The 27,823-nt window shown below is 39.9% G+C and overlaps 1 protein-coding gene across 4 annotated transcripts in view; it reads left to right on the top strand.

Annotated features, from left to right (window-relative positions):
• RNF150 (ring finger protein 150) overlaps window positions 1–27,823 on the top strand; it is a 221,691-nt gene that overhangs the window by 182,704 nt on the left and 11,164 nt on the right. The gene's annotated exons all lie outside the window — the stretch shown is intronic.

The following is a 27,823-nucleotide window of genomic DNA, read 5'->3' on the forward strand; positions in this document are numbered from 1 at the left end:
TTTTATAGAATTTATAAAATCATACTAAAATGTAAAGATATGAATTTTTCTGAATAAGAAACAAAGAATGAAAAAATAATTCAGGGTGCCACTACCCCAAAATAATCACTCTTAATCATTTGGTCTATTTCCTGATAATCTTTTATGATATAGTTGAGATGACCCCATAGGGTTTGAATATTGAGTATCATAACCATAATATTTTCACACGACCTTGACAGAAGGTAACTTGAAGAGGAACTTGGTGAGAAATACCCGCCCATGCAAGGTGGAATAGTTTTTGATAAAAATATTTTTAACTTCAAAACCTTGACTTTTAGAGGTATAAATATTAATATATCAGTATTGAAATATTGACTATTAGGCATTTAAAAGCCCCTGAAAAATGGATTTTGAGCCCTTTGTTTTGAAGATCTAGACTGGTGGTACTGTCCAATATTAATATTTTTTGTCCAATATTAATATAATGCAAGCTGCATATGTAATGTCAATTTTTTTGTGACCACACTAAAAAATTAAAAACTAAATGGGTAAAGTTTATTTTAATAATATATTTTATTTAGCCTAATATATCCAAAATATTTTCCCTTTTTTTTGTACTCAATCTTCAAAATCTGGTATGTATTCTACACTTACAGCACATTTCAGTTTGAACTAGCCACATTTGAAATACTCAGTAGTCACATGTGGTTAGTGGCTACTATACTGGAGAGTGTAGTTCTAGAATCCCAGTAATTTAAATAAAGGAACCTTAAAAGTCATTTTATTCTTACCAGGATAAACTTCTAATTTTTACCATGAGAAAACTGTGGCCCAGGGCAGTAAATGTCTGACTCAGGTCAAGCAAGTTCTCAAGTATACAAGATAGTCTCATAATTTTTCCATTTATTGGACATCACACCTATGACCATTAGTGACCTTAATCAAATATATTGGAAAGCCTGATAAAATTTTGCCAGCAGTTGAAAAACATTTAAGGTATGAGCTTTGTTTGAGCTCATAAGAAACAAATAAAAAATGGATCGTTATCTTTACAATAGAATTATTACTTGATTTTCAAGAGAAAATGTGTCATCTGTCAGATTTCCTATTTTAAAGAGTGGCCACATACTTCATGCATCTTAGTAAAGCCCAGATAACAGATGAAAAAGCATCTTAATTTAGTGTGGATTAAATTACATCTAAAATAAAACAGATGTAAATATGTTGTAGGTTAAAATACATCCAAAAATAAAATGAAAATTATGGTCTGTATCCTTGTAATTCATAATCCCTAAGCTGTTTTTGCATAAAATAGAGTGTGGGGGTCATTTACTGATTATCTGGCATTCAGTAAATATGTATTGAATGATTTTAGGTGAAAGTATTCAAACTAAGTTTGCACCAGGGACTGCTGTTCACAACAGAAGGGAAAAATGCCAGATAATCTCAAAGGGGAAGGTATTGGTAAAGTTGAGGTGAAGAAACAAGAGTGATAAGACCGTATCTGTAGTCATAAGACTGATGGTATATATGAATATGGCTAGAGATATCAGTTTCTTGGTACAGAAACTAAATTTTTCCCACAAAATATTTTTCCCAGACCATATATTTCTGATTAGTTCTATTCACTGGGATTTAACAGATTTTTCCAAACGTGACCATTCCAATTCGATGTTAATGGTTGACACTATTAACCAAATGGCTATGACTCCTTCAGAGGAAAACTCTCTGCTCTATACAGGTTTTAAATTGCCTAGTGCCCTACTCAAGTAAATATTTAACCAATAAATGAACAAACACAAATGCATGACTAAATGAGCGAAAAGATTCAAGTTCTCATCAACACTATTGTAATCAACTCTCTATTGCTATGTGTAAATAACGTGGATGTGGATGTAGACGTAAGTGTGGCTGGGGATACAATAATGCTATAAATCAACAATAAATAAAACAGTGGAGGTTGGACCTGACTTTTCTCCAAATTAACCTTTCCCCTCCTCAAACCTCCATAGACCCAGGAAATTACTAGAAAAGGAAGAAATAAAAATAATAGTAGCTAACAAATAAATTGCATCAACTACATACCAGGCACCCTGTTGAGCCTTTTTCATATAGTAGCTCACAACAACCCTATGAGGTAAATATTATTTTTATCCTCATTTCATTGATGCAGAAAGGGAGGTACAGAGAGATTAAAGTAACTGACCAAGGTCATAAGCTGGTGACAGGTGGAGCTGGAATTCAAACCGGGCCACTGGCTCCAGGGCCCCACGCTTAACTGCACTACACTCAGAGGATGAACAGGGGGAGAAAATTAATATAATTGCTCACTTCTCATTTAATTATTCATTTCCTCCATTTTTCTAAATCTCTTAAATGATCAAAAATGTGTTTAGTTCCTACTTGCACCATCTTTCCAACCTCTATTCTTCCTTTCCTGGCAAAGAGACTGGTGTGCAGTACATCAAACGCATGTCAAAGTCATTTCAGCACGCATGGGGTGAAGATGTAGAACAGATTGCCTTTAGAGTGAAGATGGAAAAATCTGGCATCAAAGGATCATCTTCGGCTCCCAGAAACAGAAAAAAAAAAAAAGACAGAAAAGCATTCACAAAGCCAAGGAAATCCAAGCGTGTTGAAGTCTGATGTTGGGAGAAAGACATTCTCGTATGCATATTTTTCTGTTCCTGACATTCCATCTTTTCTAAATTCACGTGGCAGTCCCAGATCACACAGTGTTTCTTCTCCACCTTTGTGCAAAGGGTCATTTGTATGAATGCCCAAGTGTCACTCACCAGTCTTTATCTGCAGGCCTGATCCTGCCAAAAACACACTTTGCCTTCTGACTCCCCAAGCTCAGGCTGCAGATTGTTGGGTTTGCTTCTGCAGGGGAACAAATGTCTTTACAACCAAAGGGAGACACATCTAAACAAATAACCCTGTGTGTTTAAAGACTCCAGAGAGAACCTAGAGAAAGACAAAGAAAAAGACGAGTTTATTACCCCTTCCCAAAAATTTCTGGTGCCACATCTCAGGAGTATCTGAAACCTCCCCTTTATTTTTCAAGGAGGTTATTGACATCAGCATTCATTTCCTCATCTCCCTTATTGAGTCGCTACACAAGTTACCCACTTGTCCCTCCTTCCACCTCAAACTAGAAGGAACCAACAGTCAGCCCGTGGAGGGGGAGGGGACAGTGTGTGTGTTAATGGGCAGAATCAAGATATCTCAGATCTGCCCCAGTACATTCTGAGGAGCATTTGGCATGATGTGTTTGGCCAGGAGTTCTGGTCTTCAAACTTTCTAGAAGGAAATAATACATGTGAATTAGTGTGGAGGCTAATTTGGCCAGTTGAAATGAAAGGTGGTGTAGGTTTTCTCTGAGAGAAGATTTCCTTTGCTAATTTTCTATCAACTCTGATCCCTAGGGATAGAGTAGTGTATCTAATGTGTTGAAGAGACATGGTTTGTGAGGTGTAGTCATCCCTCAGTACCCACAGGGAACTGGTTCCAGGGCACCTCCTCCCACCCCGAAGATACCAAAATCTGAGGATACTCAAGTCCCTTATATAAAACGGTGTATATTTGCATATAAGCTGCACACATCCTCCTGTATACTTTAAAGTATCTCTAGATTACTTATAATACCTAATACAATGTAAATACTATGTAAATAGGTCTGCATTTTTTCATTTGCATTATTTTTAATTATTGTATTATTTTTTGTTGGGTTTTTTGTCTGAATACTTTTGGGCCATGGCTGGTGGAACCCAAGGCATGGGAACTAGCAGATGCGGGGCCATCTTTGTTTTTGCTGCATTGACACTTCAAATGTATTGAGTGGGTGTCATATTTCCCTCCCCCTGCATGAAAATTTCAGCAAACGCAGGAATTTCCTGCTTAGTCTTAGGTAACTGACAGTTCTGAGAGTTACTTTAGGTACCAAAGACAAAATTTTTTTTTTTTTTTCCTACGGGGCCCTTTCCTCTGTAAGTCCTACAGCTCAGGACAGACGATCTCTATAGCCAACTCAAGAGGCCTTCCACAGCCCCTGTGCGTCCAGCAGTCCCTTTGCAGCCCTGGTCCCCTAAGGTCCCCTTACCCCTCCAGGAGTGTCTTTTGCATAGGGCCCACATTGACCCTGCCCGGCTTACTCTTCCACGTGGCCACCCAGGACACTCACACGTCACCTGCTCTGACAGTCCTCTTCCAGGACAGCGGCTGTCTCCAGGCTTTGATCCCACGCAGGTCTTGGGCCTCCTCTCTCAAGACTGCAGGCAGGAAGGAGACCTGAGTCCACAAAAGTTTGGGTCAATTTTTTGCCGAGTCCAACCTACATGGAACATATTTCAAAATCCTCTTGGGAGCTCCCTTGCAGCACCCCCTCACAGGCTTGGGGTTGGGAGGTAGCCCCCTCGAACTTTTCTGCCGCTCGAGGGTGGGATTCAGCTTGACAACACTCTGTCCGTGGACGATGTCTGTACCACCCCCCCTGCTTTCCTCTCCTCCTTTCTCCTTTTCATTGCTTCAACACAGGTGATGGGGTGAGAATCACTGGACAGGTTCCCCTTCATATCCATTGCACGCCAGCCACAGGGAGGGGAGTGAAGGGGGGTGGCTCAAGGTGGGGGAGTCTGTATCGTGCTGCTTTGCCCCCCACATCTCTTCAGTAGAAACTGAGGCAGGAAGAGGCCCACAAGCACAAAGGAGTTAGTTTCTGAATGTCTTGATGATCTTCACCTGAGGACCACATGCTTCGCCAATATCTCTAAACTACAGTCGCTTTTAAAAGAACCAGAGATAGGTTAGCCTTTTTGGAAAGAACGAATAGGCTCATACTCTTCAAAATGCACTCACGAGACAAAATCATTAAAGCACAGCTGAAGCTGCAGCACAGGAAAAAGTCGTTTTCATGCCAGCTCTAACACGTAGCCACTGCAGCCACCCAGGAGCTCTCCTGGGACACATACCCCAAACTAATTATGGAAAAAGCTTCCAGAGAGTTCATTCAGAGACTTGTATTGAGTCTCTGGAATGATTTGCTTTCCCTGATTTGGGGAACTCAGCATATAACTTCTCTGGGGATTCATCACTCCTCAAGATGCATTCTCTTAAAAAGTGACATTCATTCTAGTATTTTTTAAGTCCCATGTTTATTTAGGGAGCAATTGATGAAGCATTCAGAACCTCTCTATTAAAAACTTTTAAATGCCCTAGGCCTGCTGCAGCTACAACCTGAACATAAAAACAAGAGAAAGAATGCGTGTTCAGGCCTTTTTCAGGGAACCTGATTTTGAACCTCTGTGATTCAAGACAACTGAGAGAAAGAGGAAGAGTTGGCATGAACATCACATTTCCGTTTCAGATGTGCAACTACACTTTGCTACGTTTGCAAAGCAGCAATATCCAGGTTTTCTGTGACTACAAAATATCCTGGTACATTTAGAAATAAGCACATCTAGATAAATCATTCCAGCATGTATGAGGGAGGTGCTAGAGTGAGTAGTCACATCTGCTTTTTTGACTTGCATTAAAGCCTGAAATGGCAAAGTAGCCACCCTTGACTATGGAGAAAGATGCCGACTGGAACCAACCATCAGAATGATTTCCCTGGGTGCCTGTAAGATTCACATTAGCCCTGGAAAGATGATTGCTTTGATTTGTGGGGATATTCCATCGTGGCAGACAAAAGAATCAGCCAGCCATTTAAGATTTTAGACCCCACTGTCATCTCCCCTTCAGGAAATAGTTAAGCCACAGTGGACTACTTCTGTACAAAATGAAGCATTCGCAGATTGTGACACTGCTCCAAACAGTCATCTCCGTGTCTCTTAATGTGCCAGGTTCCTGGAGCAGTATCACCCCCTTGCTTCTGAGCCCTCCAGCTCAATGGCAGCTTCAACAGAGGGACAGCTGTTCTAAAGAGCAAAGATTCTTGCAATGAACATGCACCTTGGTCATCAAGCTTACCCACGTGGCAGCTGTCCGATCCACAATCCACGGGGTTTTCTGTGATAGCATTCCTTTTCCATTAAAAACATTTGCCAATGCAAGAAGCCCACTTAGGGCCAGACCCCCAGGGTTTTCCTGTCTTGTGCAGCTGGTATCTCTCACAGGAAAGATTGAGGATGTGCAGATTCACAAACAGCCTGTGAGAAAATTAATCACTTTAGACCACAGATACATTGGCACTTGGAGCTCTCAGCCCGGTTAAGACACAACCATTCACCGAGAAGAAACTTGTGTTCCCGAACGGAAGGAACTGAGCAAGCAGATGAAATCCATTCATTGGTGGGAGATTGTCTCAGATGTTCTGAGTTACTCACTGATACCACCGTCTCCAATTGATTAATTCCTCACACTGCTGCCTCACTTTTGGTAAGTGTCACGGCTCAGCAGCTATTACCAGATGAGCCGGGGAAGGGCTGCTGGGCAGACCTGTACTTTAGGAGACGTCGGCACACCGTGCATGGGTCACAGCAGCCAGGCAGCAGCCGATGGCAGGAAACACAACCAGCAGGTCAGCACTTTTCCCATGTCTGAGCAGAGGCTGGTGTAAATAAGATAACGTTTCTGTTTGCATTTCAATTCTAAAGCAAGTCATGGGGAGGCTCCATCATTCAGAGAGTAAGAAAGCAGGAACAGGTAAAAATGCCTTTCGGCTGACATAAGAATTGGCTTTGCAAATTCAGAGTCTAGCAGGCATAGGGAACCTGCGGCCTTCTGACTTCAAAATTGTTCCTTTTTAAACACCAAAGGAGGCAAGAAAAGCTTCCTCTTTCTCTGCTGCACCCCTTTTAGTAAAAGGATTTGTTCTGTAACATTTGGATTCGGTCAAAAGCCCGCACTCAAGGACCTAGAAGACCACAAGTTCCCCATCAAGGGAAGTCCAAATAGTTTAGAAGTAAAATCCAATGTTTCAGTAAAAAGAACAGTATAACTACCAGAACAGGAGCTACTTGCAGCGAGAGGATATTGTGGAAACACCACTAGCAAGAGGCAGGAAATTTGGTCTGGCCTCCCACTACCTGTGTGACCCTGGGTGGGCGAGTCATTTACCGTCTCTGCACTTCTATTAGGCAATTGTGAGAGCCAGTGACTTCCAAGATGTTCTCCAGGTCTTTAACTCTATTAAAGTTAGAATCCCTGTCATAGTACCTTTCCAAGTCTCACTAAGACAAGCTCAAGATCTGGCATCCTCACTTATAAGCCCTTCTTGCCCCCCTTCTCCTTCCAGCACCACTGAGCCAACCTAGCCAGAACTGTGTCCTCCACTCTCTCCCCACACCACGTTTTTTTAAGACTATAGAGAGTCACTGTGAGATCCAGCATCTGCCCATCTTCATATAAAATGAATGGTTGAGAAGACTGGGTGGAGGAGGCCAGAGCAGTTAGCCTTGGGTCACAGCTGTAGCCTGGTCTTGTGGGATTCCCGTATGCAGTGGCCCCTGCACTCAGAACATCACAGCCCTCTGCATCCAGAATGCTCCTAAGCAGTACTCACCTGGTTCTTATACAGCCTTTTGTGTAGATTTTAACAATAACTGTGATGGTATGTCATTTAAACCAAAATATTATGCAGAGCAATTCTTCCCTGTTCTCACTCTGTCACTCTGGTAGAATACAGTGACATCATTGCAACCTCACACTCTTGGGCTCAAGCAATCCTCTTGCCTCAGCCTTCTGAGTAGCTGGGACTGCAGGTGTGCACCACCACACCCAGCTAATTTTTCTATTTTGTGTAGATATGAACGGTCTCACTTTTGCTCAGGCTGGTCTCAAACTCCTGACCTCAAGGGATCCTCCTGCCTCGGCCTCCCAGAGTGCTAGGATTACAGGCGTGAGCCACCGCGCCCGGCCTGCTTTACTATTGATGCTAGACAATGGGCAAACAGTACTTAGGAAAAAACCATTGAGTTTCTTCAATAGAGTGGCATAGTTGCAAAGTCCATATTTATGTATTTGTGTGTAGATGAATACATATAGTGTGATGTTAATATTCAGACATCTATACATACAATTTTTGCATATTTATAATACTTTGTATTTTTAAGTAAATACCACATATATTATCTCATTTTCTTCTCTCAGGGAAATGGTAAGAAAATAAAAAAACAACCCTGTGACATCATTTGGAATTGGTATTATCTCCATTTTACAGTGAGAGTGCTGAGGCACAAGTGACACGTTCAGAGTTCTTGGTCCCAAATCAAGGAAGAAAATTCTGTTCAGCCAACCCCAATTCCAGGTTGGTCTGTGCTGTGTGTAAATCTATTCATGAGTCCGTCAAGTAACTTTAAAGGAAATTGGTGATAACTACCTTAGAATAGTTCCAGTTCGGCTAAATATTTTGAAACTTCACTTGTCACCAAAATATTTAAGCTCCAGACATTTTATTAAGGATTTAGTTTAACTGGTTAACAAGTTGAATACTGAAAAGTAAATTTCTTTCTTTATACCTGTAAAATATGAGGCAGAAAAGTGTTTGGTAAAGAACATTTAATAGGCCGGGTGTGGTGGCTCACGCCTGTAATCCTAGCACTGGGAGGCCGAGGCGGGTGGATCGCTCGAGGTCAGGAGTTTGAGACCAGCCTGAGCAAGAGTGAGACCCCGTCTCTACTACAAATAGAAAGAAATTATCTGGCCAACTAAAAATATATATACAAAAAAAAAAAATTAGCCGGGCATGGTGGCTCATGCCTGTAGTCCCAGCTACTCGGGAGGCTGAGGCAGTAGGATCGCTTAAGCCCAGGAGTCTGAGGTTGCTGTGAGCTAGGCTGATGCCACGGCACTCACTCTAGCCCGGGCAAGAAAGTGAAACTCTGTCTCAAAAAAAAAAAAAAAAAAAAGAACATTTAATAATTACTGTCAATCCATTTTTAACATAATGACTGCTTCAGGACTGGTCTTCTTGGTAGAGGAACCATCTGGAGTCCACTCGGGATTTCTGTCTACACATAGCAGATTGAGCCCACAGGTTTATCTCTGCTATCCACCAGCATCACACCAAAGGATTTATAGAAGGTATAAACCCACATAGACACAAAAAAGCTGAGAAAAGATTATAGCAGACAGTATGTTAACAAATTTTGGATGATAAATGAGTGGAAATTCACTTGGCAAAGTGGTAAAAGCTGAAATCTCAATGCCTCCCAAGGGAGAAGTCAATAAGAGGCAAGCCGTGGTACACTCAGAGCCCGGGAGAGCCTCGGATACAGGGCACTAGCCCTGGAGGCTGCAGTGTGGAATGGTGCTCACAAGAAGACAGTTTGAAAGATAGACTGTGTAAAGAACATTTAGGCCCCAGAGTCCTTTCCCCCACCTGAGCTGCCTGGTAGCTGCCTTGGGCCTCGGTTGCTGTCCTTCCCCTATTGGCGAGCCTCACCCATGCACTCTTAAGCTTAGTTCCTCATTGTGAAAATAAGGGGAGAGCAGGGATGGCTAAACAATTGTAAGAAAACACTAAATTTAAAAGGAGAGAAATAACAAAGAAAAAACTCCAAGGAAACCAAGATAATTCAGACCAAAGAATTCTGTAAACTATAATTTGTATTCCTACAGAGATATGAGACAATACTGCATCCATGGAAAAAAAGCAGCTGCTGTGAGTAATAGGAATTTTCAGAGAAGGAGAAAGAGCTCTTAGAAATTAAAAAATACAGCAAAGTTGAAAATTCACATAGAGTGATAAAATGATTAAAGAAAATTCCCAGATAAATGATAAAGGATAAATAAGAGATAAAAGAGAAAAGGCTGTATGTTTTGTTAAACTATGTTATTGGTATGAAGTAAAAATTGAAAAAAAAAACTTTGATTTAAAAATTAAATTTAAAAAGTAAGGAAAAACAAAAAGGGTTAGTTGGCATGCCATCGAAGAATTAGTCCACTAATTCAACACACATTGTACTTTAACATTCCCTGAAAAACTGTGCTTTTTACTGAAAATCATGCCCTTGGATGGCATACCTGGCTTCAGAAAATGTGAACCAAATTTTAAAATCTTTCTTTTTTGCATGCTACATTTGTATGTTTGCAACATACTAGCATATAGATTTGTTTTATAAGTCAGTGACTTCAATTTTTACAGTAAAATTACTTCTCAGTGCTCAAGCTAATAACTTGAGATTACCCTACATTCTTTCCACTCTGTTATGCCATTCAAGCCCTTATCATCTCTTAACTTTGATTTTTGCCTCGGCTGCCATTTCAGTCTCCCTGTGTCTGGTCTTACCATTCTGCTTCCTGGGTAATCGTTCATAGAGATCTGATTTTGTCATTGTTTTGCTCAAAACATTGTTATTATCTGTGGGTTAAAATCTCCACCTGGCTAATCTAACCAAACCATTAAGCATCTGGCCTCTGCATGCCTTTCCCTGATTTTGCACCTGGCACTTTACACAGATGCGTTTTAAGCCACCTGTGGCTCCACACTATCCTCCCCTGCTTCTCCCTCCGCCTGCCGATTCCCGTGTATCCTTCAAGCATGCCTCATCTGCTGTATTCTCTGAAATGTCTTCTCTGCCCCTCCAAGCAGAATCTGGTGTTCCTTCTACAACTGTCTCCATCCAAACAGATCTCTGGTACAATTTCTTGATAAATTGCCTGTTACCCCACGGAATTTATAGGTCCTCAAAGGCTTTGGGCTGTGGCTTTTCACCTTTAGCTTGCAAAAGCCAGCACAGTGTATGGAATCCAGTTAGATTTAATATGCATTAGCCAGATAAATGAATGAAGATGCTGAATTTTAAGGGAAACCAACAGCAGTAATAGAAGGTGGAAGAGAATGTATTGCAGTACCTATTTGTCTGCCAATAAAAAGAACAAATGTGTCTTACAGGGATATTCAAGCTGGACCAAGGCACCAGCAAACGAGTCTCCGCATAGCCAGCCCCTCCGGGACGGCAGTGTGGCCCTACCCCTGTGTGACAGAGGAGCACAATGTTAAACTGGTCCCCCACCACAAGGAAGGAGGGGGACTAATGCCTTGTAGAAATGCACTGATGATTTATTATTTATCATTATCGATACTGTACTACACAGCAGAAATGGGATTAAAAACAGCAGAGAGAGATGAAGTAGCAGAAACAGCAGCAAAGTGTCATGGAGCAAGGCTCTAACCGCCGCCTAACTGTGCATAAATCTCTGCAAATGCCCTGGTGACATCATAAAGCCAAATGCCCAGAAACTAGTGCAGACCCTAAATGAAGCTGTTCATTTTTCTTAATAACATCAACACGACTCTTATTATTTTATATTAACCCACAATAAATAAAGATGACCCTACTGTGAGGAAAATATAGGGTTGAGAAAGAAGTCAGACAGATCTGGGCTCAAATGCTGGCCTGGTCACGTACTCATTAGCTGTAGCCAACTCAGTATCTCTGGGCTTCAATTTCCTCATCATTAGAATTGTCAAACTAAAACATACCACACAGGTTCGTTGTGAAGATTAAATGATCAGTATATATAAAGAATCCCTGGCTAGGTTCCTGCTGGTCAGTAAGTCATAAAGGTTACCTCTCCCCACCCCACACACCACCTCTTCATGAGAATGACCATTGGTCTGACAGGTCACAAATATATATTGATGCAATTGAAATTTCTTGACATAAAAATATCTACAAGGCATCTTTGTCAGATAGATTCAAAAGCGTATCTCCAAAGCCTAATAGCTCAAGGTAATATCCTAAACCATCTGCCTGTGGGATGAAAACTGACATCACCTTGCTCTTCTTTGATCACCAGAATGGCCTTAGTTCCTGAGCCAGCACTGTGTGCTTGCTTGTAGTTATTTATCTTTTTCACTAATTGATCATTTGAGTACTACTGAGTTGTTAGCTGCAATTTTTATGACCATGACCTCATATCAGATAATGACTGTCCTCACACCACCACTTACAGAGAAACTCTCAGGTTACCAGCACCATCAGTAGTCAGCCCATCGACCAATCAGCAGCCCATTAGTGTCGATTCTTAGAAAGCTGTAATTACGCTCTTTCTCCACATGCTGTGTATTGGTTATATGCCACAGACGGTGGCCTTACCAATAGCCTTAGCATTTTGAGCATAATGACCTATAGACAACCAATCTGTGGATAGACTAGTAATTTCATATTTGCTAAGTCGTGATGTTCTTTTTGTGTTTGTAAGTTGAACCTCAGGGGACAAGTTGGAGCAAAAATTTTGGAAATATCCATTGGTATAAAACTCCAAATTTGCAGTAAATAGGTTCCCCACACACATACATAGAAAATCTCCTAGGAGACCTTTTTAAAATACGAAAGTATCCAAGTCACTGGCTTCTGTGGTGGTCCTTATTGCTGTTCCTTAATCCCTTTAAGGGAATGATTTCCAGGAAAAACTTGTAGAGAAAAGAAAATATATTGTGGTTTAGCCAACTCTCTCCTCCACATGTACACATGACACAGCTGTGGTTGTAATCAGTTAGGACACTCTTCACTTTGTCTGGGTAAGTCTGAGAATGCCAGGATGGTCGGGAGACTGTCCTTCCTCCTCACTCCAGAGGCTTCCCATGGAGCACACGGCAGGATGAGCATCAAGCCAGGTTCCCTTTTCACGTTTGCTCATGCATACATGCTTGCACACTTTTGCACACACACACCACCACCACCACCAATCCTCAGGACCTTGGCTCATCATTTAAAACTACTGGCTGTAATTAGATTTTAGGAATTTCCAGGAATTATTCTCAGGCAGAGGTAGCCAAACTGGTGCCACCCATGACTCTGCCTGCCTGCAGGTGAGTTCTGTTTGGTCCTCAGAACACTTCTGATAAAGTTCAGTTAGAAGCCAACAATTAAATATGGCAAGGTTTTACATACAAATCTGAATTTTCCATTTGGAAAAGTTGAAAGATGCAGCAACCCTGGACCTCATTCCCTTATGGTGACACTTAGCTCGACCTGAGTCATGGCAGCCCTTTGGAGACAGCATGTCCTCTGCAGTTTAGTGAAGCCTGCAGCCCCCAATTTAGGGATAGTTCCAGGGCAGTAGTACTTCCTTCACATGCAGTGATGTCTAAGAGAAGATCAATGTTTTGAATGTTCTTATTAAATCTCATTTAAAAAACAAAAGCTATTGATAAAATCATTTAGTGAAATAGTGTGTGTGCCTGTTAGCCAACAACATGCATAGTTAACACTGACTGGTAACTAATGTTCACAGCAGGGAGGAATAATTAGTAGATTTTTATAAACTAAAGTTCCATCAAAATTTTTTTGTCAAACAAATCATTCATTTCTATAAAGAAAGACTTATGCCTTCATCAGAGCTGTCAGCACAAAAAAGTATTGGCTGCACTTAAATTCCTACTGTGCAACGAGAACAGTGGAATGAATTTTTTAAAGAAAAATAATAGTGCTACTGTTATGTAAATAAGGAGTTAATTAGAAAATAGGATTTGAAAATTAAAGTTCAAGCAGGAACTCAATGGATTAAAAGCATGTCTTCCGTGTTAAACAGTTGTACAGTGGGATATGTAAACACTTGCATACACAAGCACATGCATGCAAATGTAGAAGTGTGCACACATGTATACCAAGCACACACATGTACCTACCTGTGCACACAAACCTATACACATGTTCATATATGCATATCATTTGTGGCATGCTTACGTGTATAAAGCAGTACTTACACACGTGCACATCTGTGCATTTATATAGCGTACATGCATGCCTGCATATAAACATACAGATTACTTGGAACCATCAGCTTTATGTCACAGTAGTTAGCTATGTCTCAGCGGGATAATTGAAATTTCTGGTCATGACTCTCATGATTACTTTTGTTTTTTTTTTTTTTTTGAGACAGAGTCTCACTTTGTTGCCCAGGCTAGAGTGAGTGCCGTGGCATCAGCCTAGCTCACAGCAACCTCAGACTCCTGGGCTTAAGCGATCCTACTGCCTCAGCCTCCCGAGTAGCTGGGACTACAGGCATGAGCCACCATGCCCGGCTAATTTTTTTTTTTGTATATATATTTTTAGTTGGCCAGATAATTTCTTTCTATTTTTGGTAGAGACAGGGTCTCACTCTTGCTCAGGCTGGTCTCGAACTCCTGACCTCGAGCGATCCACCCGCCTCGGCCTCCCAGAGCTAGGATTACAGGCGTGAGCCACCGCGCCCGGCCATGATTACTTTTGAAAATGAAACTGTATTTCCAATTTAGCTCATTAGAGAACAATTCAAAAAACAAGTGTATGCAAAATTTAGTTTCTTCAGTGGACCAAAAGGCTCTCCAATATCTGGAAAAGGCAAATGTGCCCCTATAAGTAAGGCAGTCCCTAGTTTGGGATATAGTAACTCCTAGCATCCAAACCCTATGACAGAACAACACCTTATGGCCAAATAAAATCATATGTGTCCATCCACACCGAGTATGAGTTTTATCCTCATCAGGGAACATGATCCAATGGCAAACACACTGGAATGTGAAGTGTGGGTCTTTGCCAGACAGCAGAGAGAAGTATGGAAATTTTCTGTCTCTAATTTACATCCCTGAAAATAATATAAGTTCTTGGTAGTAAAGCTAAGCCTAGCCCTGCCACCTGCTGCCCATGTAACTTTGAGCAAATGACACCTCTGTCTACCTCATTTCCTCATCTGTAAAATGGAAGTAATCTATAGAATTCCTACCTCATGAGATTAAATGTAATGCAAAATCCTTAAAAGAGTGCTGAGTCCACAACACACATTCAAAAAAATGCTCACTCTTGTTATTGTATAGACGAGAAGGTGGAGGGGACTCACATTATTAAATATATACCAAGAATATGTGCCAAGAATCTTGCAGAGAGCTTTACATATTTTATTTAACCTTTACAGTTATTATCACTCTTTTATGTCTAAGAAACTGAATTAGAGAGCAGTGGAGGAGTCACATCAAAGATCACACATAAAGTAAATGGCAAAAGCTGGAGTGAGATGTCTTGCCACTCTGATCAAAGCCCAGGCTCTTTCTCAAGTTTCTCAAACCAGAGTTTTCTCAAGTATGATCTGAACACCCACCTGATCCCTAAGCCCTCCCCTAAATCTGCTAAGTCACAATTTTTAGGGATAGGCTGAGAATCGTCATTTTAATCAGGCTTCCTTAGGCAATCCTTTCTAAAACCAGAGTTTGAGAACTTATGCCGCTAGACCCCAGAATGCGTGCCCAAGGAGAACAGGACCCAGGGCACCTCACACATTCTAAGTGTTACCTTATTCCTACAGTTCATTTATATTTTATCTGTATCTACCCTGGTATTAATTTTATTCAGGGGTACTGGAGTTAGATCATTCTCTTCAATCAAACTAACTTTACCTGTTTCTTATTGACTCAACTTTGAGAATTTCCCATCTGAATGCTTTAGTGCAATTTTGTATGCTTAATCCTTACATGGATCTTTCTATCCCTGCATATAGTAAAGATGACCACTGGATCCTTGTAACACTGATCCAAATCCCAAAAGAACATTCACTGAAAATACAAGTAGGTTTTTATTTACTCGTGCCTTACTTGTGATCTTGACAGAGGTTTAATACTAGCAGCCAACTTTGCTTTTGGGGGCAGAAGGCCGCTACCTTTTTATTGTTACAATAATTGCTCCTTTTCTCATGAAACATTGCAGACCTGATATGTGACCTACACGCTTGGTACAGGCATTCACTTACATTTTTAGCGTAAGTAATAATTCCAGAATCATCTACTACAAAAAGGAAGTGCTTTCTATAGGAAAAAAAATACTTTAAAAATCTGAGATACTAAAATAAGTCCTTGAACTGATACAGTAAAAGTAAGTTGTGAAAGAATTATAATTGGTTTTCTCAGATGTATAATTTTACTGAAGAAAGAGCTCTTTGGTATCATAAAATTAACTACTGAAAGAAAAAAGATAAGTCAGCAAGGTTACATTTTATAGTTCCTTTGGATTCACGGCAGCTAAGATCTGCAACATAGAACTAATCAGTTGGTAACTGCTAAGCAGAGCATCTTCTACCAAAGTTACAATGTAGAAAATACGTTACTGGGAGTTTGATACTTGGAAGGAGATAATAATGGTAGGAACTTTATCTTTTTTGTTTTTATTTTCCTATCTTGATGAACAGTTACAGTTATAGAACCATGACTTAGCTCTCATAATGTATGTAACGTGTTATGTAGTCAAATATGTTTTTTTCTTCTGAGGCATATTGTTGGGACTTTGACTTTACATTGATGTATAGCTATGTTTGTGACATGCTCTCTTCTACTTCCAGGGCTGTCTCAGTGCTTAAATATACATCCTCCTCTTACAAAAACCCTATCTCTAAAAACAGAGCAATAAAACGGAAATATATACTCACCTCTGATCCTGGAATTAGACTTTTAGGGGAAAAATGTTCAAATGGTCTCAGAAATCCCAGTCGCTTACATGCTACCTGTGCCCCCTGACCCTCTTCAGGAGGTTTTCTCTTACGGAGAGTGAAAGAAAAACAAAGGCAACCTGGGACTTAGTCTCCAGGGGGTTAATGAACAGGCTCTGCAAAGGTCAAGTGCTCCAGGACCTTTGCTTCCTTTTGCCAGGCTTGCAGATTCCCGGGGGTGAGGGAGTCTGCGCTCCACTGGGGTTCCCAGAATTGAAGATACTCCCTTGGTATCTATGGAGATTCAGGCAGCTCAGCACCAGATGAACAAGTTATATGTAATTTGGGGATTTATGGCTTTTTAACCACTCTGCACCATATTTACCATTATTGACAAAGCATCCCACTTTACAGAAAACTGTAGAAATAGTTTCAGGCAGCTGTTTTTTTGTGGCAAAGTAATAAAAAATATTTGCAAGCAGGAAAAACAGGGGGGAAAAAAACATTGACGACTGCAAGGTAAGATCTATTCAGCATTGGAGCACCTATGATTTGGGATGTGGGCCATGCCTATGTCTGCAGATTTTTTTAAAAATACAAGTTCAAAATGTGCATTGATTGTGTGCCACTGGGAAATATTGGCAAAATGTTAAACACAGCATGCAGTAATCAAAGGCAGGAGCTATATCCTGGACAAATATTTAGGATTACTTGTCCTAAATATTTGTGGGGTTCAACAAGTTGGGAGGGGGGCTCATTATAAACATCAGTAATCATTCCAAATAGCATGATCGTTTTATTAAGAAAATCAAAATTCACAGTCTACACTGGCCACATGTTGAAATGACTTTTCTGTTGTGAAAAGGTCGTGGAACATATTAAAAATAACTAGAAAAAGAAGACATTATAAAACACTCTGAAAACATATAGAAGACCTCACCAGAAGTTAATGTGGAAGTCTATTTCATGAATTAAACAAAGCCATTTTACCAAAGATGCTGGGGTTTAAGATAATATTTATTAATGCCTATTTTGAGCTAGGGTGAAATTGCCCCTCCTCTGAAGGAATTTTGATTCTAACAGATGTAAAACAGATGTGTACAAAGTAGAACTTACTTTGCCAAGTGCTATTTCTTAAAAATAGGTCTCATTTGCCAGATCTCCTAAAAGCTTTGTCTACATAAGGGATTTGTATAGCTTTCATTAGTTTTAAAAGAGAGAGAGAAAGGAATAATCACTCTTCGGCTGGCAGAAGAAATACTTCGACCGTATGTAGCCTCCATGTTAAATTCCAGGAACTCCCTCTGGGCTTGTTCAGGGAATTTGGCCTTTTGAACACATATTGAAGAATATTAGGGTGCAATGCCTCTGTCTTAGATTTTCCATCCTTAATACTGGAAAATTGCTAGTTTTTAAGTCATTTTCCTAATTCTGTGTTTATCATGGACATGTTCGCCCAGTCTTGATAGTCCAGCTATAAATGATACCTTTTCAATTCTATTCACCTCCTCATTTTAAGCTTCCCAAGGTCACTGGCAGAACAACTGCCTGACTGAGGCCCCCACCACTGCCATCCTCAGGGACAGAATTCCGCACAGGTGGTCCCTCTTCTCAGGGAGGTGATGCACAGGATTCTGGAACCATTAAAGAGAAACAAGAAAACACAAAATGGTCTTAGAAAGTACCTTGTAAAATGGAGTTGGAAAAAGCAGGAATGAGATTGCTGGCCCATATAAATAAATGAAACCCCTGGGTTTACTGTGTAGTCTAGATCCTGTTTTTCTTCGCCTATTCTAAGGACTTGTCTTCGTGTGATGCACTCCACATAGTATCGAAATCAAGAGTATGAGTCCCCTTCCCCAGTGTTTTTGCATTTTAACAATCAACATGATTTCTTTAGCTTTTCCCATTTATTTATTCAGTACATTTAAGTGATAACTTTTCCATTTCTTTTATTTGTATAGCCTTGAGGATAGACTCTTGCAAAATAAGCCGCTGCCCTCTGAGACATTACAATCTGCTCTACTTAGGAGAAAAAAACATCCATGGGTGCAATACTTAAGTGATGAAATAAGGCAGTGCTATTAATCAGGTGTCTGAAATCTTGTGGATCACGAGTGCTCTTCAGACAAAGGGGGGCTCTTGGCAGGCAGCTCCATCCCCAGACCCTTTACTTTAGGGAACACTTGGCTGCACCCCTCCCCAGGAGGAAGTAACCTGCCTGGCCAAGGAGATCAGCCACCCAGAGTCCTTAACCCATTCACTAGAGATAGAGTTAGCACAGTGCAAATTGCCAGTGTGTGGAAGGCCAGAACTGGCCACGCCTTTTCCCTTTATTTGAATTTTTATCAGCAAAAGCCTTTTTCTTTTTCTTTTTTTTTTTTTGAGACAGAGTCTCACTTTGTTGCCCGGGCTAGAGTGAGTGCCGTGGCGTCAGCCTAGCTCACAGCAACCTCAAACTCCTGGGCTCAAGCAATTCTTCTGCCTCAGCCTCCCGAGTAGCTGGAACTACAGGCATGCGCCACCATGCCTGGCTAATTTTTTCTATATATATTTTTAGTTGTGCAGATAATTTCTTTCTATTTTTAGTAGAGATGGGGTCTCGCTCAGGCTGGTCTCGAACTCCTGACCTCGAGCGATCCACCCTCCTCGGCCTCCCAGAGGGCTAGGATTACAGGCGTGAGCCACCGCGCCCGGCCCAGCAAAAGCCTTTTTCAAGCCCAGTATTTGTATGCAGTTTAAATGCAGTAAAGAGACAAGCTTAACCTCTTTGGTTTTTTAAGCTAATAAATACGTGAAACGTACCCAGCACAGAGGCCAGTGAAGTGTAGCGGCTTCCCGTCCCTCGGCTTCCCGTCCCTCGGTGCATCAGCACAAAAAGAGCATTTGGTGGAGTTAATTTTTGCTACCAGATGCTTGTTTTGTTTTGGCTTTTCAGGAAATAAAGATCAGATTAGCAAAGGAAATGTAGATCAAATTAGTGAAGTAAATGAGGGGGTTTAACAAATGGTTTCAACAAAGATTCATTAAACCATTAGTCATCTGCCTCTGTGTATTGCTATATAGTTGTCCCTCCATATTTGCTGCTTCCACAGATCAAAAATATTTGAAAAAAAAAAACACAATAAAAAATAACAATCCAACAGTAAAAACAAAACAAATAAAAAATACAAGATAACAATAATTTAAATCACATTTACATTGTATCAGGTATAAGTAATCTAGAGATGATTTAAATTATACAGGAGGATGAGTGTAGGTTACATACAAATACTGAAGCACTTCATATAACATACTTGAACATCTATGGGTTTAGATATTGAACAGGGGTTCCTGGAACCAATCCCCCACAGATACCGAGGGGTAACTGTACTAAATGCTAAGGGAGGGGGAGGAACAGATGAGTTTGGGAAGAACCATCTCAGCTGTCCTTATTTTAGTTAATATTGTCACCTTCATCATCACCACCATCATCATCCACCACTGCTCAGCCTCCCAAATTCCTCCCACAGCATCCCTTGGGGTACCTCTTTGGACCCCTATTATTTCATGGAGCACCATGAAACCCAGCAGAGCAAGAACAGGGAGAACTAGGTTTTAGTCCTAGTTCTGCCACTTGCTCTAAGAGTTTGAAAGAGTAACTAAGCCTTTCTGAAAGTCAGGTAGCTTGCTGTAAAACAGTCTTAAATATGTGGAAGAACATTGTAAACTAAATCAAATATAATGAATGATGATGATGATGATAGTGATAAAATAATAATAGTTGTTATGGTGAAAAAGTACATTAGAACAATTCTGGGCCAAATCTCCCATATTCTGCTGGTGCTATTACCCACGTGTTCCTCCCACCTTCCGTGCCACCTGCCATAAGCACGGGATACAATAATAGATGCAGACAGGTGACCAGCTACTATTAATATTATAATTGGTCTTTAGTGAGATCAGTGATTCAAAATGTTACTTTAAACTCTTCATTTCTTGTATTAACTTGACATTTATTTTCTGGAAAGCCAAAACCAATTATGGCATCTGGGAGTGGCATTAAACTCTTCAAAATGTCCCTTCCCAGGAGAAGCCAGTGATTTTATATTTTTAGCACTGAAAACAGGGAAAGAAGGAAACTAACATTTATGGAGAACCTGCTAATAGATACATAGTATTAGTCTGATCAGGCTGCTATCACAAAATGCCATAGATTAGGTGGCCTAAACAACAGACATTAATTTCTCGTAGTTCTGGGGACTGGGAAGTCCAAGATCAGGGTGCCAGCATGGTTGGGTCCCTAGCGAGAGCACTCTTCCTGCCTTGAAGATGGCTGCCTTCTTGCTGTGTCCTCACATAGTGACAAAGAGAGAGTGAGCTCCAGTGTCTTCCTCTTTTGTAAAAACACTAATCCCATCAACGGCACCCCACCTTCGTAACCAGAACGAAACCTAACTACCTCCCAAAGCCCCCACCTTCTGATATCATTACATTGGGGGTTATGGTTTCAACATAAGAATTTTGGGGGACACAAACATTCAGCCTACAAATCATGTACAAGGAAAAATTGTTATAATGGTAAAAAAAAAAAAAAAAGTAAATAGTCCTGTTGGAAAAAGGACAAATAAAATATGGCAAAGTCTTAGATGGACTAGTTGTTTATAGCAGTTTACAGGAATTAAATATATAATGTCATTAAATCTGAAAAATAAGATGAAGAGAAAAAATAAGTTACAGAATAACAAATAGCAAGCTTTCATTTGTATAAAAAATGTATGCTTATGCAAAACATGGCTTAACCTGTGGGTGGATATATTTATTACCTACACACACACACACTCATATGTATAAAATATACTGTAAAAATTAATATCAAATCAGAGTCATTGTTGCTGTGTTGGGGGTATAAAACTAGAAATGAAGTACCAAAAGAATTAATGTGGGTTTTTTTTTTGTTTCGTCTTAATTAAAAAGACAGGCTAAAATACAACATGATTCACTTAATAAATATTTATTCAGAGCCTAGTATAATTCAGACTCTCTGTGCTGAGGAATCTTGTGGTCTTGCAGCAGTCCCTGACCTCATGGAGCTGACATCCTACTGAACAAGACAGAGGAAATATAGAATATGATGACAAGATGCAATTTTCAAAAATAAAATTAAGACCAGGCAAGGGGTTAGAGTGTGACCCAGGGCTAGTAATTGTAAGGCAATCAAGGAGGGCTTACCTGAGGGGGTGACGCTGAGAGGAGACCTGAATGTCAATAAGCATCCCTTGGTGACGGAGACACAGCAGTTTAGTTTACTATGTTATTCCCTGCATATTTGTACCTCCTCCCCCAACCCCTGCAAAAAAAGTCTGCTTCAGCGTAGCATGAGATATTTAAAAAGGTACCATACCCTGGTGAAACATTTAAGGGTTGCAACCTTTTGAACCAATGATTGGGGACAGGAGAGAGTGTGTATTGAACAACATCCCAAAATGTAATGACTTAATAGAATGTAAATAATTGTTTTCAATACTGAGTCTAAAGTAGAACAAAGTCTCCCTGACAGGTGAGGATTCAGGAAAAATAGTAGTGATTCCCAGGGACAAGAAGGGGGAGAATGGAGGTGTTCCGTTTTCACAGGGAAGGATAATATTTTTATGTTTATCAAACAGGAGTATGGCTGGGCACCACTGCTCACACCTGTAATCCCAGAACTTTGGGAGGCCAAGGTGGGTGGATCACTTGAGGCCAGGAATTCAAGTCTGCAGTGAGCTATGATGGTGCCACTGCACTCCAGCCTGGGTGACAGAGGGAGACCGTTTCTAAGGGAAAAAAAGGGAGGAATATGGCTTAAAAAAAAAATTGAGCATATGCTCCAGAAGGGGAAATAAATAGTTTACAAGAGCTGTTTAAGGAGTTAGAAGACCTAATGTCAACACTGACATAATAAGTATTGCACCATCCGACCAGCGTGCGATTGTGGGTTCCTTGTCTCCCTCCTCACTAGAGAGCGCACAGGGTGGGTGGGTTCATGGAACCATGAACGACGATGTAAACAGCAGCTTTCCTTTGTCATCATCACCATTAGCCTACTTTTTATTAAGGGTTTCTCTGAACCAGAAACAGGGCTAAATGCTTTATATCTGTTATTTTATTTGATTGACTGAGTGGGTGATTGATGATGTAAGCTCTGAGGCTCTTCCAGCCCTATCAGCCTGGCAGTGAAACAAGGGAGAAGGCACAAGAGACTGGATGAGCTGTGGTTTCTTTCCCCAAGGGGCAAAATGGAGGACAAATGTCTGGCCCAGCTCAACGTCTGCCTTTTTCCCTTTGCCCTTTCATGTACTCTGACCTCGTTGCACAGCTTACCTCATTTGTATCTCCTTCATTCTCACTCTAGCCTCCTTGCAGAAAATTCCCATTGCAAGGACAAATATGGATTGCAAATTCTGTTTTTTGTTCTAAGCACAAAGAGCTGAAAATTCTGTGAGCCACAGTAATAGATAAGGTTAGGATCTTGCAACATGCGTGACTGCACCACTGCTCTCGCTAGTCTAGGCTTTAGATACAACCCATTAGGTTGTCCAGGAAGGCATGTAAACACATCCGTCTAGGTGAATTTCAGTAATTTATTGTTGGGATATCAACCCATGCTCTGGGTCAAAACATCAGGCCTCTTTTCTGTAGCAAAGAGTGAGTCTATCAGTTTTTGAGGACTCATTCATGCTGCCACTTGGAGCCCTCCCCTCCTGTGCCATCCCCCAACATACCAGTTGTGACCTGCTTTCAAATCAGCCAAATGTGAATTATGCAGTATTTATTGGCAGAGGTGTAGGCAACAAGGGGTTCTTCTAAACAAATGAATTGCAGTCTTAAAGCTTTTTAAACAGGCTTCTTCATGTGCTTTCTGGGGAAACAGATGGTCGGGGTGGTCAGAAATGACAACTATCTTAAAAGCCTTAAATAGACTGGTAGTCGAATAGGTTGATGTAAAATGATGCCTGCATATCCAGAGCCAAATGTGCTCATGTCGGTGTTTAGTCTTCAGTTTAGCATGGAGCTACTTACCTTATAATTTGTTTATGTTCTTCCCAAGGACTCTATATTTCAGCAAACTCTCTATGTAAAATGCTTCTCTCTTTTTAAAAGTGCATGTGTAAAAGAATGTGTTCCTGCTTCTGTTTTCTCCTTCCAAACCCCTCCCAGAGCAAAGTAAAGGATTTCCTACTTTGCTAAGTTCTGCGACTTGACCTTTAAACCAGACTTTGAGTTTCCATCAGAGCCCTGTTCTCTAGTTTCTTCTGGCTCTCGTGTTGGACTATCTTGTAACAGAATGACACTTGTACAAGCAGGAAGGATGAGGCTGTCACATGGTAAATGAGCTCTTTATGAAATGTTGATGCACTGACCTACATCCAACAACATTGAAGAAATAGAACATTGCAAAAACCATGGGATAATGGCCAGGGAAAGAAAGGGCATCACTTATCTACCCATACATTAGTGGGCAAAAAAAGGAGGCCAGAAGGCTTAATGGGTAAAGAATAAAGCAGGTTCCCAGTAAATACATTAAATACAATAATAGCTACATACTATCTGGCATAGCGTGTGCCAGACATACTGTGTAGCACTGTGTGTATGGATGTATGTATTTACCAAATCTCATTACAGACTACCAAAAGAAGTATTATTGTAGTACTTTATTGATAAAGAAGCTGAGGTTGTTTATTTCTCAACATTTTATCTAAGCAAGTACTTCTTAAGCACCAACACAGCATTATCCATGTAAGTTAAACAAAGTTCTGATACTTTATCCTGGCATTCAAATCCCTCTGCAATCCGAGTATAGCCTATCTTTCTAATCCCATTGCCTATATCGAGTGGAACAAGTCAGGAAAATTAAAATCACTCTAGCTTATTTCAAAATAGGGGGATTTAATGCAAGAAATCGATTAGAAAAATGTTGGGGAAAATGAATATCAACTTCTACCTTGCACCATACATAAAAATTTAAATTGAAATAGGCCATATATTTATTTCAATGTAAAAGCTAAAACTATAAAACTTCTAAAGTAATACATAAGAATAAATGTTTGCAAGCTCAGGAGTGGCAAATATTTTTAGGTAGAATCCAAGAAGCAAGAACCATAGAAAAAATTGATAAATTTTGATAAAATTGACAGATTTTTCAAAATTAGAAACTTTTGTCCTTTGAAGGACATCTTTATGAAAATAAAAAGTCAGGCCACAGACTGAAAGAAAATATTTACAATACATATATCTGGCAAAGAATTTGTATTCAACAGATATAAAGAACTGTTACAAGTCAGTAAGAAGACAAGCCAATTTAAAAATGGGCAAAGCATACAGGTGACCTTCCCTGTATGGGCATTTGGGGGGCATTATGGGATGCCTAATTTAGCTTTATTTATTCATTCTTCCCTTTTAATTACTGCCCACCCCACTCAACACTCATACATGCACACCCCTCTATTCTGGAAAAATATGGAGCATAAGCAAAGAAATAAAAACTAACATTTGCTGAGAAAAAAATGGACAAAGCACTTGGACAGATACTTTACAAAAAAAAGATATGCAGACTTCTTAAAATACACACATGAAAAGAAGCTCAGCATCATTTGTCATCAGGGAAATGCACATTAACACTGCAACCAAATACCATTACACACCTACTGGAATAACTCAAGTTAAAAAAATTGTTGTTGGCAAAAATGTGGAGGAGCTAAACCCTTTATATGCTGCTTATAGAGATGGAAAATAGTACAGCCATGTTGAAAAACAGTTTGGAACTGACAGCAGCAATATGGCAGAATAGGAAGCCCCACACCTTTCTTCCCCCACGGAGGTACCAACTGACTTAACGGCAATCTATAGACCAATTACCTTTCTGAGAAATACGGAAACAGTTAACTGGTTCCGCACCCCTGACAAGTACAAAGCCAACTGCTTCAGAGCCCAGTAGGAACATTCATGGCACTCACTGGAGCCCCTCCCCTCTAGCATAGCATGGAGAAAACCCTTAACTCAAAACTTCTTCCCAGATAGGGAAAGAGAAAAGTGAAGTGTAAAGTGGGATGCCCAACATTCTGAATTTGGGGAAGCTGCCCGAGGGACTGCTTTCTGTCTTGCCTGAATCTAAGCACAGACAGGAACAGGGCAACAGGTTGGGGGCCGCTGAGAACAAAAGTGATCAAGATTTGGTTGGGTACCAAAGTCTCAAGGACAGACACTAGGGGGAGCTCCAGTACCACTGCTTGCTACAGCATCAGAAAGACAGCAGTGACACAGACACCAGGGGGAGCTCCTGAGTAAAAACAACAAACCTGTTCAATTACACACACAAACCCAGAAAGGACACATGCCCAGGAAAGGCTTGAGAGGTCTCCAGAATCGGTCGCCAGGCTGCTTGGTGAACTACCTGTACCTTTATGAAACCAGACTGCAAAGACTGGGGAAAGTGGCTAATATTTCAGATGCTACAGTCCCAACAGAACATAACAAGGAATACAAAGAAACAGGAAAACATGGCCAATCATAGGAACAAATTAAATCTCTAGACATTAATCCTAAAGAACTAGAAATATATGAATTATCAGATAAAGAATTCATCTAAAATAACCTTGCTAAGAATGGTCAGTGGATTCAAGGAGAGCACAGAGAGACAACTATATATAATCAGGAAAATGATGCATGAACAAAATGAGAATATCAACAAAGAAAAACTACAAAAAAAAACCAAACAAATTCTAGAGGTGAAGAATACAATAACTGAATTTAAAAATTTACTAGAGGAGATCAATAGCAGAGTTGATTAAACAAAAGAAAGAATCCGTGACTTTGGCCTTATGTATCACTAGTAAGGAGAATGAATCAGTAATTTAAAAAAAAAAAAAACTTCCAATAAGGAAAAGCCCAAAACCAAATGGTTTTCCAGGAGAATTCTACCAAGCATTTAAAGAAGAATTAATGCCGATTCTTGCGAAACTCTTCCAAAAAAGCTGAAGATGAGGGAACATGTCTAACCTCATTTTATGAGGCCAGCACTACCCTAATACTAAAGCCAGACAAAGATACTGTATGAAAAAAAAAATATCCCTGATGAATATTGATGCAAAAATCCTTGACAAAATAGTAGTAAATCAAATTCATCAGCATGTTAAAGATTATACCCCATGACCAAGTAGAATTTATCCCCGGAATGCAAGGATGGTTCAATATACAAAAATCAGCCAATGTAATAACCACATTAACAGATTGAAGGATGAAAATCACATGATTATCTTAATTGAGGCAGAAAAAAACATTTAACAAAATCCAACACCCTTTCATAATAAAAATACTGAACAAATTAGGAAGAGAAGGAAATTGCCTGAAATATTAAAGGCCATTTATGAAAAGTCCACAGTTAACATCATACTTAATGGTGAAAAACTGAAAGCATTTCTTCTAAGGTCAGGAACAAGACAAGGATGCCCACTCTCACCACTTTCAATTCAATATAGTAGTAGAGGTCCCAGTCAGAGCAATTAGACAAAAAATAATATATATCCAAATTGGAAAGGAAGAAATAAAATTATCTCTATTCAAAAATGACATGATCTTATATGTAGAAAACCTTAAAGATTCCACATTTAAAAAGATAATAAAATGAATAAATTAATTCAACCAAGTTGCAGAGGACAAAATTAACATTAAAAGATGAGTTGAATGTCTATACAGTAACAATGTGAAAAGAAATTAAGAAAACAATTTCATTTACAACTCAATGAAAAAATAAATAACCCCATTGAAAAAAATAAGCAAAATACTTGAATAGATAACTTTCCAAAGAAGACATACAATTGGCCAACAAGCATATAAAAAGATGTTCAGCATCACTTATCATCAGGGAAATGTGGATCAAAACTATAATGAGATATTACCTACACCTGTTAGGATGGCTGTTATTTCTAAAAAACCAGAAAATAATAAATGTTGGTGAGGATGTAAAGAAACTAGAACCCTTGTGCACTGTTGGTAGGAATATTAAATGGTAGCCACTATGGAAAACAGTATGGAGATTCCTCAAAAAATTAAAAATAGAACTATAGCAATCCCAATCCTGGGTATATATCCCAAATAATTGAAATCAGGATCTCAAAGAAATAATTACACACCCATATTAATTACAGCATGATTGACAATAGCCAAGAGATGGAAACAACCTAAATGTCTAGTGACAAATGAATGGATAAAGAAAATGAGGCATATACATGCAACAGAATATTATTTAGCCTTAAGAAAGAAGGAAATCCTATCATACGTTGCAGTACGAATGAACCTTGATGACATGCTAAATGGAATAAGCCAGTCACAAAAAGACAACTACTGCATGATTCCACTTATATAAGGTATCTAAAGTAGTCACACTAATTCAATAGAAAGTAGAATGGTGGGTGCCAAGGGGGCATGGGTGGTGAGGGAGAGGTAACAAATTATTTCAGTGGTGAAGGGTAGGGAGGGC

The sequence above is a fragment of the Lemur catta genome, chromosome 5, assembly GCF_020740605.2.
Source record: "Lemur catta isolate mLemCat1 chromosome 5, mLemCat1.pri, whole genome shotgun sequence".
NCBI classification, from domain to species: Eukaryota; Metazoa; Chordata; class Mammalia; order Primates; family Lemuridae; genus Lemur; species Lemur catta.